The sequence below is a fragment of the Lactuca virosa genome, chromosome 1 (assembly GCF_052849685.1).
Source record: "Lactuca virosa cultivar CGN04683 chromosome 1, Lactuca_virosa_CGN04683_v6, whole genome shotgun sequence".
Lineage (NCBI taxonomy): Eukaryota > Viridiplantae > Streptophyta > Magnoliopsida > Asterales > Asteraceae > Lactuca > Lactuca virosa.
Genome location: NC_136426.1, coordinates 107,993,353 through 108,008,595, shown reverse-complemented (window position 1 = coordinate 108,008,595; position 15,243 = coordinate 107,993,353).

Genomic DNA, 15,243 nt, shown 5'->3' with positions numbered 1-15,243 from the left:
TTATCTAACATAAAACCAATAGTAGTAACATACTTAACAAGTATATATAGAACTCCCGAGTATAACTCTGGGGCTATAACACAAATAGTATATATAGAACTCTCGAATATAACTTCCGGGCTATATTAGTAACATACCAAGTTTTATCTAACATAAAACCAATAATAGCAACATACTTAACAATTAGTTTATATAACTCCCGAGTATAACTCCGAGGCTATAACACAAAATAGTATATAGAACTCCCAAGTACAACTCTGGGGCTATAACACAATTTAGTATATATAATACTCGAGTATAACTCCAGGGCTATATTAGTAACATTTATGATAACAACAAGCTAACAAGTTTAAGATAGTTGTATGTTTTCAATATATTAGATATACTTTAGGTATATATGATACAAAACAACTATATCCCGGTTAATATAACTATTTATGTTGATACAGATATACTATCATATAACTTTAATATTAACTTGTATACAATATTTAGCATGCATTTTCCCCCGAAAAAAATAAAAAGTGGTGTTGTGAAACTCACCCTAGTAGCATGATTTTATAGAATCTAACTAGAAACGGTCAGCGGTTCGTGATCGTCGGGCTCGGGACAAGGAATGCCTTTAGCAAACGAGAGAAGGAAAGAAGGTTTTGGGTAATGAGAGAAAGGGTCTCACTTGTTATTTATAGGCTGTCCAGGGCGCATTCACGTCGTGGCATACCTATGTTCACATGGTGAACTTCCATGAGTCATCGCGTAGCCTTACCACGTGTTTTCTAGCCTTGATCAATATCCTTGACTACTTTCACATCGTGGACTTAATGTTCACATCATAAACCAAGGCGGCTAGGGTTTCTGCCACGTGTCATGCTCTCAGACAGCTACATCTTCGGAAGATCATAACTTTTGCATACGAGCTCCGTTTTTCACGTTCTTTATATCCACGTGTAGTTATTTTTGAGTACTACAACTTTCTTTAGATTCCAATAGATAATTATAAGTCTATTTTAAATTCCTATTGTTATAGAGGCTATAGTGCTAGAATTTATCATAACTTCTTCATGCGAAGTCAGATTTAGACGTTCTATATATTTTTGGAATCGTATAGACTTGTAGTGTTGAATGAAAATGTCATTAAAGATTAAATTAAATTGATTATAATATGTGTGTTTTTTTAATATTTATGGGAATTATATTTGACCTAATTTTTACTAGTGTTACATTCTCCCCCCGTTGAAACAATTTCGTCCCAAAATTTATCTTGTGGACGAGGAACTGTTAATTAGTTAGGGAAAACATTGTGTATATTGCTTAGTTCTTGAGGTAACTTAAGTTGATATGTGACATAACCAATTCTTGTTATAATTTCAAAGGTACTATATATTGCAGGTTTAGTTTGCCTCATTTGCCAAATCGAATCATGCCTTTCCATGTAGAGACCTTCAACATTACTTTATCTCCAACTTGGAATTTCAAAGGCTTACATCTTACGTCAGCATAACTCTTTGAAGATCACGTGCGACCTCTAAATCGATCCTTAATTTGCACGATCTTTTCAGTTGTCTCGTGGATTATTCTGGTCTGGTACGTAAGGTATCACATGTATGTTCTCTGGCCAATTTTGTATCTCCAACTTCTGCTGATGTCTTTGGTTCTTCCCAATTTTTAATTGCTTTAATTTTGGAGAGGTCTACATGAATTCCTTTGTTTCTAATTACATGCCCTAAAAATTGTACTTCTCTAATCCAAAATTCACATTTGGAGAATTTGGCATACAACTATTCTTTTCTTAGTAGTTCCAAGATTATTTCGAAGTGTTGACCATGTTCTTCCCTGGTTCGTGAATATATCAATATATCATCGATAAATACTATCACCAATTTATCCATGTACGGTTTGCAAATACGATTCATGAGATCCATGAACATTGTTGGGGCGTTGGTTAATTTAAAAGGCATAACTAAGAACTCATAATGGCTATACCGAGTCCTAAATGTTGTTTTTGGAACATCGTCTTCTTGTACTTTGAATTGATGGTATCCTGATCTGAGATCTATCTTTGAGTAGTAGCTAGATCCTTGAAGTTGATTGAATAGATCATCAATTCTTGGAAGTAGTTAACGGTTCTTGATCGTTAATTTTTTTAGCTCCAGATAATCAAAACACATTCGAAAGGATCCGCCCTTCTTCTTAAAAAACAAAATTGGTGCTCCCCAAGGTAAAAAGCTTGGTCTGATAAAGCCTTTGTCAAGAAGTCCCTATAATTAGCTAGATAGTTCTTGCATTTCAGATGAAGCCAACCGATAAGGAGATTTCACTACTGGTGTTGCTCCTCGGATTAAGTCGATTCGAAATTCGACTTGTCAAATAGGTGGTATTCCAAGTAGATCTTTAGGAAACACATCTGTGTAGTCACATACTTGAGGTATATCGTTGATTTCTTTTGTTTTCCTTTTCTTATCTACAATGTGAGCCAAGAATCGGCTACATTTCTTATGTTGATATTTCTGAGCATTGGTGCATGAAATGAATTTGAGGTTTTTCCCAGATTTATTACCATAAATAATCAGGGCTTCGTCGTTAGGTAAGGGTAATCGTATGGCTTTTTCATAGCATAGGATTTCTTCATGGTGTGAAGATAACCAATCCATGCCGATGATGACGCCAAAGCTTCCAATGAGGTTGACATGAAAAGTATGATTATTTAGAGTTAGAAGGTAATTTTCTAAAATTTCTTGGGTGATTTCATTTTATTCGTTTTGCTACTTCTACTTTATATGCTTCTTTTAGTTTACTAGACTCATGATTTAAATGTTGCCTAAATGTTGGAGTAATAAAACTTCTATCAGCTCCAGAGTCGAAGAGTATTGTAGCGTATAAGTTATTTATGAGGAACATACCAGTTACCACATAAGGGTCATGGGTAGTGTCCCTAGTTCCAATTACGAATGCTCTTCTAAGAGAATTATCTCCCTGGTTCCTCTATTTTGGAAATTCCCTCCTGAAGTGTCCAACTTCTCCACACTCGTAACATGTTCTTCCTCCACCAGATCCTGTTCCGGTGTTTGTTCCCTGATTTACTGTTGTAGGTGTCGTGCTTTTGTAGTAATTGACAGTTTGCCCCTTCTTTTTACACTTCGTGCAAACAACATAGTCACCTAGGCGATGACGGTTGCACTGATTACACAATGGATGCTTTCCTTCATATTGCTTTGGTGGCGTGGGTGTTGTTGTTGTTGTTGTTGTTGTAGTGGCATAAGCAGTTGCCACTTCTTGTTTCTTTTCGGATGATTGTCTTGGGATTCTTCCATTAGACTTACGCTTGTATATTCTGGATTTGGGAGGCTCAACTTTCGCTACCATGGATCCCCCTTGGATCTCTGTATTGGTTAAACGATAGGCTAAGCGTTTCGTACTGTCATAGGTTGTGGGTTTTGAAGCGATAACCATACCTTGGATCTATTGTGCTAGACCCCATATATATCATTCAACTTTCTTGTATTCAGGGGTTACAAGTGTCGGACACATCACAACAAGGTCATTGATCCTAGCGGTATAAGCATTTATCTCTGAACCCTTCATTCTTAGGTTCCATAATTCTTGTTCCACGTTCTGCACTTCATCTCTAGGACAATCCTCTTCTATCATCTTCAGATGTTTCCAATTCATGGAGTTTGCAATACTGATGCCCATTGTCTTTGAATGGTTGTTCTACCATGTTAATGTCGCATAAGAAAAAAGTACATGATGTAAATCGTACTTTGCAATCATTCGGCCACAAGTTTATTTGGAAAATGGATTATGTCTTTTCAATCTAAAGAGTCATTCCTACAACCCCTTCAACATCATAGAAGGATCTCCCTTTGTAGCTCATGAATGTTCCGCATGTGCAATCCCTTGAAACGCTACTGTTATTTCTACGGTTGTTGCTCCAATCTCTACTTTGTTTAGAGGCGTTGTTTGATTGTTCACTCGATTGAAGCTGTAATTGCGTTGGTGATGAATGCTCACTTGTTGATCTCTTACGGAAATTTGATGAGTCGTGTGAAAGTATTGTCGAAAATATAAGCGATAACACTACAATCGTCGATATTAATTGAATTCCATAACATAGTAGTCATCAATAATCGTAATTCGTAATGATTTACAAATATATGTGTTTCCGAAGGTGTTCTTAAATATCTAATAGGAATATACGTAGAGTATCATGACTGGACAATTATGGTTCTATAATAAACATCAGACATGATTGACGTTTATGAGGATTTGCAACACTTGTTTTTCCCAGGCATAAGACGTTGATTGATTTTGAGTTCCTTAGTGTTTTTCCTTTGTGTCTTGAACTGCGATCTTTCTTGAATCTTCTAGAATCTTCAAGTGTTTTAGTCTATCAACCACCGTATCCAAGTTTAGTTGTGCATCGGTTTGATCATAATTAAACATATGTGATCAGTCTATGTTTAGTTGTGGTTATGCCCATGTACAATAAAACTTGACTAAGTAGTTTGACCTAAAACATTGTGTTGTATAGTTATCAAGGGTTTGGGTTTTCTATATTTTTGGGTTATATATACATGCGTTCTCATCGCGGGCTGAGTTCATACATAACTCTATATCTTTGTGTTTGTTGTGTTCACGGGTATTATTAATTATTGTTTGTTACTTGAGGTCTACCTGATAAGGCACCAGCCAGTCAGGACAGTCGGTGGGCAGGACCATTCCAGCAACCCAATGCGACGTGTCTATCCTGTCACCGCTCCCGTAAGTAGTCCCTTAGTAGTATAATTAATAGTACTTTTTATTTGTAGGTTAAGGAATATATCTAAACCAAAAGAGTAAGCCTTAGACTATAGTCATGCTTTCCTAAGAAAGTACTAGTTCGCTATAGTCAATAGCTCTGATACCAATCTGTCACACCCCCAGCCGGCGGCGGAAACAACGGGCGGTGTAACGTCATTCCTTGTATAACAATTATTAAACATACATTGAACAGTACAAAAGAATTTTATAAACCACATACCTTTATTGATGAAAGAAAGTTACATTATTCCTATTTCCTAGTAATTATCACATAGTGTCTGAACTATCGCACACATCTTAACAGATATATGTTCCATACGAACATAAACGATAATAGTAAAACTTCCCCTATTCGAGTAACAATCCAGCTTGTCAACTTCCTGAAAACACATGCATTTTGAAAATACGTCAACATAAAGTTGGTGAGTCCACATGTTTTGACTATGAGTAAAAATAGTACTTTTTCCAAGTTCGAAAAGTATGAAACATAGTTTGAAAAATATCATTCTGACTCATACTTGTTTCTAATATGTAGTATATATCCAAGGTATAATGGATTACTTACTAAATAACTAGTATACCTATAAGTTTCATATACTATGAATATATGTGTTTGTAATCCCATACAAACGAAGGTTGCTACGTATAAATCTTATTTCAATTCTATACGAGTAAAAACCGCTATGTATAAATCTTATTTCAATTCTATAAGAGATCTTATTTCAATTCTATAGAGTAAAAACTGCTACGTATAAATCTTATTTCAATTCTATACGAGTATGTGTGCTAGGTATAATTGTTTACTTAATGAATAAGTAGAATACCTACAAGTTCCTTGTACTTAGAGTATAAGTGTTTGGGAAACTTATACTTAACAATAATACTTGTATATCGACAAAGTATAATTCTTCTAAAATTGTGCTACCATGAGTCCATAACCGCTGCTATACAATGCCACTACCTCTGAATGGTGCTACAAGTGTCACACATTGTGATAGATTTCTGCACGCTTCATCGACTTCGGAATAGAATAAATTGGGCAAGTTTGTCACCCGCAAACCGTTAGGTTGTAGTTAGCAACCACGGGTGGGGGTTTCAACCTGCATAGATCTACACACAATTTCCTTCTTTGAAAAATGGGCAAGTTCGTCACCCGTAAAACCGTTGGGTTGTAGCTAGCAACCACGGGTGGGGTGTTAACCCGCGTAGATCTATGCACAACTTCCTCGCTCACACGGGATTAACAGTTACAGGTCAGAGGATTTCCACTATGATTTCCAATCTTAGTTGATGAATAAAATAACTCATGTAGACTTTGTCAAGTTCCTATAGTTCTAATAGTGAAAGCATATTAGTGTCTAAAACCCTAAGTTACTAGACTATGCTTTAAATGTTACTCCTAATTTCTATAATACTTAGGTAGTACAACAAGTATAACTTGAAGTAAAACCATGTTTTATCTAACATAAAACTAATAGTAGTAACATAATTAACAAGTATATATAGAACTCTCGAGTATAACTCTGGGGCTATAACACAAATAGTATATATAGAAATCTCGAATATAACTTACGGGCTATATTAGTAACATACCAAGTTTTATCTAACATAAAACTAATAATAGCAACATACTTAACAATTCGTATATAGAACTCCCGAGTATAACTCCAGGGCTATAACACAAAATAGTATATAGAACTCCCGAGTACAACTTGTTGGATTAGGTGTCTAAGCCCATATAATTGGTATGTACTTGACCCTATAGTAGCATGGTCCTTTTGGATTGCCTTCACTCATGCAACTTGATAGGATGATAAGTGGAGAGAGAGTAGGATTTATTATATGAATAATGTATTGGTACTCAAAATGATTTTATTAATATATTATATGGTTAATATATTATTTGGAAATCATATTATTAATTAGTAATTATTCAGAAATTAATATAGTATTAATTTTGGGATTAAAGGAACTGATTAATATTGGAGGGACTGGTTTTGCAAATCACTGATAGTTGCAAAGTTGGGCTAATGGACTTCTTTCGGAGGGCTGGACGAAATCTATAGGAGGCCCTATAGAATTCGTCCAAGGCTTCTAATTAAGGAGGTACATGGACTGCTTAAGGCCTAAGCAAGGAAATTAGGGTTTCCTCCTGAAAACCCTAATGGCCCCAACTATAAAAAAGCCCCTTACCCTATGGATTTCGCCCCCATGAGTTTCTAAGAGATACTGTTCGAAATTCCTTCCCTCTCCAAGTCATCCTTTGCAAGAGTGTTTGTGACTCCATTAGAGGTGCAACACTTGAGACACTAAGCTTTCAAAGGTCAAGGAGTTCTTGTTATTGCTACATAACAAGTGAGGTAATGTTCCAAACCCTATTTTACATATGAATTTCAAAATTATGTATGCTAGTATTAGGGTTTATGCTTTGGATGATTATTTGCATGTATAACTTGAGAAAAACCTAGATTCAAAGCATTAGAGGTGCATGTACACCATAGGAATGTTGTAGTGCTCAAAACCCATCAGTGGTATCAGTGCCTAGGGTGTTTTTCTGTTATATTTGATGTCATTTTTGTTTGTTCAAAGCTGAAAAAAATCGTTTTTTTTACTCTGCCTGATGACCACGAGGTGGTAAAAGTCACCACGAGGTGGTGTCGGGTCTGATGGATTTATTCCGGATTTTTTGGCCTAAATTAGATTTGGATAATTACCATAAGTTGTTTTACTAATCAAAATTTTGTATTTTCTTATATGGTAATTGATATCCTAATCTAACTGAAAGATAATTGTCAAATTTTAAAATAATTACAAGATTATGTGATAAATTAGCTATTTGTAGAATTTGATTTGAATTATCTTACCATATAAAATAGATTAGGTCAATTTTTTTAAAAAGATAAAATTATATGATTAATTTAATTATTTTAAATTTGATCTAAAAGGTTTTGAAAATTTTGAAAAATTTCCCTCAAGTTTTGGAATTTAAAATTTGATTAAAATTTTAATTTGGAAATATTTAATTCTAAACCCTAGTATTTTAATAGTTTAAAATACACCCTCATTGATTGTATTAATAAATTAATTAAGTGTTTTAGTTAAAGGACAATTAATAAGTCCATAGATAGGTTTAAGTTTAATTAAATTAAAAGTCTAATTTATTAAAAGATTAAACCTTAGTATTTCAAATGTATAAAATACACCCTTATACTATATAAAATTAAAAGTCTAATATATTATATATGTATAAGTAAAAGGTCAGTCTTACCATTCGTAGGCCTCATTCACGAAGTTGGTCCATAAGGTGTGTTTAAGGAAGCGACCTGTAAAATGACCGCCATTGGGTATCCACTCTTACCCACCGCACCCTTGACCAGTGGAGGGTCGTTAGCCGAACGGGTTTGATGGGACACTTAATCCTCATTAAAAGTATAATGAATATATATTAAGTAACTAAATGCTTTTATAAATTCCTAATCTTAGTTACTTTAGGAAAAATGTGAATTTGGTGCTAATCCATGAAATTGCACATTACACCTCATTGGTCGTTAGTGGAGCGTGTGTGGTTAACCGGCACATTAATATGGGGCTAATGAAGAATGGCAATGGGTAGCTCGTAGATTATTATAGATCAATGGAGCGTGTGTGGTTAACTGGTACATTGATTAGGTGATAAATGTCTTCAAGAGTACCAAGCTAATTGGCGTGGTTATTCACACCTTGTTTGTGATCCTCGGTATCCCAGTCACAAACTTGACGGGAATAATCGAGATTAAACACGCCATTGAAAAGTTCAATGAATCTCAAAAGATCTAGGAGTTTCATCTAAAACCCAATTAGGTTAAATTTTGTTTTCGTGATGGAATTGGTAAATCGTCATTTACCTACCTTCAAATAATTTGCAATTAGATTACGACATCCCTCTTCTGAATTGTGAATTATTGTGAAGGGTTCTAGCCTTAATATTTCATTTTGGGTGTTATATTAAGGATTAAATCAACTTACTTGAATTTCTCCCTTTTTGTAGATGTGTAGTTCTGACAACTATCGTCTTCCCGAATCTTTTGGAAAAAGCTTTCCTCATGAAGATGATGTTCCACGTTTCGATCAAGGAACTAAAGATGATACTTTACTTCCTCCACCTCCTCCTATAGTTCTCCCTAACCCACGTATTCGTCGACTTGAAAAGTTCAAGGTCACTCAAGCCCTATTGGCAAGCAAACACGAAGATGGAAAGTCTATATGTGCTCACATCTTGGAGATGAAGTTGCATATTGAATGGCTGGGAATGTTGGGTGTCGTTGTCTCAAGGAAGTTGGTTGTTTACTTGGTTCTTCAATCACTTCCTAAGTCATATAGCGGGTTCATTAAGGACTACTATATGGGAGACCATGAGGTGACCCTTATTGATCTAACCTATTTGCTTATTGTTGCTGAATCAACAATGATTTGGATCACTGGTCAAACAAATTTGTCTGGAAGATCAATCTCCCAAACTTCCATGGACATTGACAATGGCAACATTGGAAGTCCAGAAAAGTTTTTCTTCCTAGTGGAAAGGGATCGGCCAAGATCAAACCGTTTGATTAAATGGTAAAGAGAAAGGCTAAATATGAGATAGTCCCATGTGTCATTCCGAAAGAGTCTGTTTGTTTCTATTGCCAAGAGAAGGGGCATTGGATGCGAAGCTGCCATATCTACCTGATGGATCGTAAGGATGGTAAAGTCAAAATGTATGGCTCTGCTTCAGGTAACTCCACTAATTAACTCTATTAAGTTCCTATTTATAGATTCTTAATACATGATGTCATAAGATTGAATTTTGATGTTTTGTAGGATCGGAAAAGAGAAAGGAAGCTTGAAGGAAGAGTAAGTTGAGTCTGATAGCGAAGAGATGGATTTCGATCGCATGGTTCGATGATCAGATTTTTGAGCTGCTGCTTAGTAGTTATGATAGATTGCTTAGGAATATTTAGTGACATAGTTTTCATTTGTACTTGCGTTGTAAGGACAAGTTTTCCGCATTTTTATAAATAAAGAAAAATTTTGATTTCGTTTTATTTATATTTCCTTGCAATGGCATTTGTGAAAATTGGTGTTTATATATTTTTAGCAATATTGAAAATAGATTTGATTCTTAGTAATATTGTTTGTGGTCGTGTCAGAAATTTACCAAATAAGGAAAGATTTTCATCACCCAAGTTTTAATTGGATAGAAACTTGGAATCATACAACTTGTATTGTGTGATGAATGAGAATTTTCATCTTTGGGAAATTAAGACTAATTCCTTATTCACATGTAGATGTGAGTCAAGTGAAGGACTAAAGGATCTGGTACACATTAATGTGCACTGGTCAAGTCCGCCACAAGGAACGATAAGACTATTCGTCATGATTTGCTAAAAGTTTAGTAAATATGGTTATGCTTACAAGATTAAGTGTGATTCTGAAAAAGTTTCAATGTATAGCAGAACAAATAAGAAGAACCAATTAGGCAGAAAGATAAAAGTTTCTCCAATCTGAAAGGAAAGGAGAGTACTTGAGTATCGTGTTTTATGATCATCTTAGTGATTATGAAACCATGTCACAATTGATCCTCTAAGGACACCTTAGTACATTTGTATTGCTAAGAAGAGGAATTGGGAATTGTTGAAATGGTTGAATCAAAAAGGGTGAGTCATACTTCGTTTCAAAATCGAGTCTTAGAGTGATACTCCAAGATTGTGCCTTGAGTGACATATCTAAAGTAGGTTTATAACACCTCATGAAATGGGGAGTGGAAATGTTTCTTACTCTTGCACATTTGAAATTGGTAGCTGTGATGTCTTGGATAAGACAAAGACCAACTAACACCAATTATATGAAGTGTTTTTTTTCTTGATAAGAATTTGTACTAACACTTGAATATTTGTTTGTCGAGGAACGTTTCTTGAAAGAGAATCTTATATGTCAAGAGGTCAGTGGGAGTCTTAAAGGTCTTGAAAATTTTCAAGAACTAATCAAGAATAAACCTAGTGTTCATCACTAGCACACGACTTGAGGTTTGTAACCTATCGTGTTGACACATTCTTGTTTCTATGCCCATTCATGTTGACTATGCATGTGAGTTCTATGAGTTCTCATTTGATTGCACAAGAAAAAGCACCTTAATCAATTAAAGTACATTGACCAGTATAGGTGAGCTGCTCAACAACCTGGAAGCAATGGTAGGCCATGTAGTACTAAGTGGCAAGAAATTAAGATTGAACAAGTTCAGTCCATATGAGTTTGGTTTTGTCACAAACCTTTTCTTGTGATTATGGTTATGACAAATTCACGTGGATAGGAATACATACACCATAAAATCTAAGTGGCAAAGGTTTCTTTCCGCTTCATAAAAGGATTGTGAGGAAACGCTTTCACTAAATAGATTTAAAGAGATAGCAGTTGTGTTAATTGCATTCTCAAATTCGATTATGATTACGGCATCCCTCTTCATAGTTCGAATTGTGAGAAATGGCAAATAATCTAAACATTTGGGAGTTACTGCTGTAAGTTCTGAAATAGTTTAGACACACATATGAGCTATCTAAGGAAAGGTGTATGAGTTTAAGAAGCCTTGATAAAGTCTTACCGAAGCATCTTGTATCATAAATCTGAACTTTGGTAAGAAAGTCAATAAGTATTGATTTCTAAAAGTCCAGCTGATTTCTAGGTACATGTCAAAGCTAGTGGGAGCATAAGTGTTATGCTAGTAAGGACATAATTATTGTGATAGTGGGAGCATAATCATTATGATAGGTGTTGCAAGTTAGCAATGCTATTTATAGGAAAAAAAGTTTTGATTTGCAAAAGTTGCAGAGTTTGAAAAGTTGTTTTGCTATAGTAAGGCAGGGGATACTTATACTTTATTTCGAATCTAAAAGTTTAGATTGAAGTATTAATCGAACTTAGTCATGAGCATATATGAATATCAAGTTGAAATGTTTCAACGTTGTAAATTCCATATATGGAAATATTATAACGAGAGATTGGTAAAGTATCATATCTTTATTATGAATCGTATCCCATATGCTTCGGGTATAGGATTGATTGCATATATTATAATATTCGTTTGTTCTGATTTTCCAAATGCCTAGGGCATTAAGAGGGAAAAAGGACCAGAACCGGATATGACTAAAGTAATTAAACAACTATCAAGGACGATCTAAGGTTCGCTAAGGATTGGTCGCTTGTGGGCAGTTGGAAGTATAATAATGGATGGACCATATTGACATAATCATGAATAAATGGGATTCTATTAAGAATGAATTGTCATATGGAAAATATGGAGATATTTCCATAATGGGAGTTGTATATTAAGAATCTATGTGTAGAAGCTTTTATGCAAGAAGGATGTTCAAAGGAATGTACTTTGAATATGAGACTTCGTATCTATGGAATTGTATTGTAACAATCTCCAGTGGAATGTTTTGTAATTGGCAAAGTCTCTGTGACTTTGGTGCCTAGACATTACAAAATGATCATTGCATGATAGCTTAGAATCTAACACATTCTAATATTGGAAGAATTTGGTATTCTTACACTTATGATAAGGATTTGGAATTGTGAAATGAGCATCATTGGAAATGTGTTCAATTGATCTATTTCACAGAGAAAGGACCATAGATAAACATATTGTGCATGCTTGGATCATGGGATAACTGTTGTTTTAATTCAAGTATTAAGTTGATTATTCGAAACAGTATACAATGAATAAGTTAAATTAATATGGTAATTAAATAATAAGTGTTTTATTTATATTCAAAAGTTTTGAGACCATAGTTGATTAGTTTATTCTTGTGTTTCACTTTGCATGTTTTACTTCCCGAATAACTAGGTTATTCAAACATCCATAGTCAATCATACTTTGGAAGTAAGTAATGAGGTAAGACTGTCATGAATCCGACTGTAGATTGTCTAAGTGTTTAGACATAGCACAAGTTTGCTGCAGTGTTCATGAGTGCTCCTGAAATAAGATTTGAGTATTGGATTAAACCCACACTCACGTGAATCACTTCATGGATTTCATCACGAGTGATTATGAGATAAAAATATCATATATTCTTGAAACAGAGACATATGAGTTGTAGTTTACAAGTCGGTTGCACATTGATGATATTTAAACGCACCAGTAACTTGGTGTTATAAAACGTATTGTTGTGTGTGATTTGATGAGTAAATTGAGAAAGCATATGAGTCGAAGTTGATCCGTTCCTTTTACCCAATGTGGGATAAAAGCGATATATGTGGGCCCCTCGATGATTTAGTGATGATAAACCTAAGCGCAGCCAAGCCTGGACTAAGTTGATGTGTTCAATTGTAGTATGTTGTCAGTCGTCATAAATCGGAAATCGGGAAACAACACATGGACAGAGAGAATGGTTATAATTCATGTCTCAGTCCATACGATATCTTACAGAATGGAGGAATATTTGATCCCTTATCTAAAGGACGCGTTAGTGATGAGATCAGAGTTCGACAACGACTTTTGAGAGCTACGATTGCTAATCGGATTTTGAAGTCGTACTTGCAGTTATAGTTATTAGACTTATTCAAGTGGGAGATTGTTGGATTAGGTGTCTAAGCCGATAACTATAATTGGTATGTACTTGACCCGATAGTAGCATGGTCCTTTTGGGTTGCCTTCACTCATGCAACTTGATAGGATGACAAGTGGAGAGAGAGTAGGATTTATTATATGAATAATAAATGGGTACTCAAAATGATTTTATTAATATGTTATGGGATTAATATATTATTTGGAAATCATATAATTAATTAGTAATTAATAAAAAATTAATATAGTATTAATTTTGGGATTAAAGGAACTGATTAATAATGGAGGGACTGGTTTTGCAAATCACTGATAGTTGCAAAGTTGGGCTAATGGACTTCTTTGGGAGGACTGGACGAAATGGACTGGACGAAATCTATATGAGGCCCTATATAATTCGTCCAAAGCTTCTGATTAAGGAGGTACATGGACTGCTTAAGGCCTAAACAAGGAAATTAGGGTTTCCTCCTGAAAACCCTAATGGCCCCAACTATATAAAGCCCCTTACCCTATGGATTTCGCCCCCATGAGTTTCTAAGAGATACTGGTCGAAATTCCATCCCTCTCCAAGACTTCCTTTGCAAGAGTGTTTGTGACTCCATTAGAGGTGCAACACTTGGGGCACTAAGATTTCAAAGGTCAAGGAGTTCTTCTTATTGCTACATAACAAGTGAGGTAATGTTCCAAACCCTATTTTACATATGAATTTCGAAATTGTGTATGCTAGTATTAGGGTTTATGCTTTGGATGATTATTTGCATGTATAACTTGAGAAAAACCTAGATCCAAAGCATTAGGGTTACATGTACACCATATGAATGTTGTAGTACTCAAAACCCATCACAACTCTGGGGCTATAACACAATTTAGTATATAGAATTCTCGAGTATAACTCCAACACTATATTAGTAACATTTATGATAACAACTAGCTAACAAGTTTAAGATAGTTGTATGTTTTCAATATATCATATATATCGTAGGTATATATGATACAAAACAACTATATATCGGTTAATATAACTATTTATGTTGATACGAATATACTATCATATAAACTTAATATTAACTTATATACAATATTTAGCATGCATTTTCCCCCCGAAAACATTAAAAAGTGGGGTCATGAAACTCACCTTAGTAGAGTGATTTTATAGAATTTAACTAGAAACGGTTAGCGGTTCGTGATCTTCGGGCTCGGGACAAGGAATGCCTTCAGCAAACGAGAGAGGGAAAGAAGGTTTTGGGTAATAAGGGAAAGGGTCTCACTTCCTATTTATAGGGTGTTCTAGGCCCATTCACGTCGTGACATACCTATGTTCACGTCGTGAACTTCCATGAGTCATATGGTAGCCTTACCGCGTGTTTTCTAGCCTCGATTAGTGTCCTTGCTACTTTCACGTCGTGGACTTAATGTTCACGTCGTGAACCAAGGCGGCTAGGGTTTCTGCCACGTGTCATGCTCTCAGACAACTATATCTTCGGAAGATCATAACTTTTGCATACGAGCTCCGTTTTTAACGTTCTTTATTTTAGATTCCAATAGCTAATTTTAAGTCTATTTTAAATTCCTCTTGTTATAGAGGCTATAGTGTTAGAATTTATCATAATTTCTTTATGCGAAGTGAGATTTAGATGTTCTATATATATATTTTTGGAATCGTATAGACTTATAGTGTTGAATGAAAATGTCATTAAAGATTAAAATAAATTATTACAATATGTGTTTTTTTATATTTATGGAAATTATCTTTGACTTAATTTTGTCTGGTGTTACAATGATGGACTGATGAAAGTTTTGCATTTTGTTATGGAATAAAGAACTCTCCAGTTGGAGCTTACAATAAAAATTTGTTATAAAAATACAAT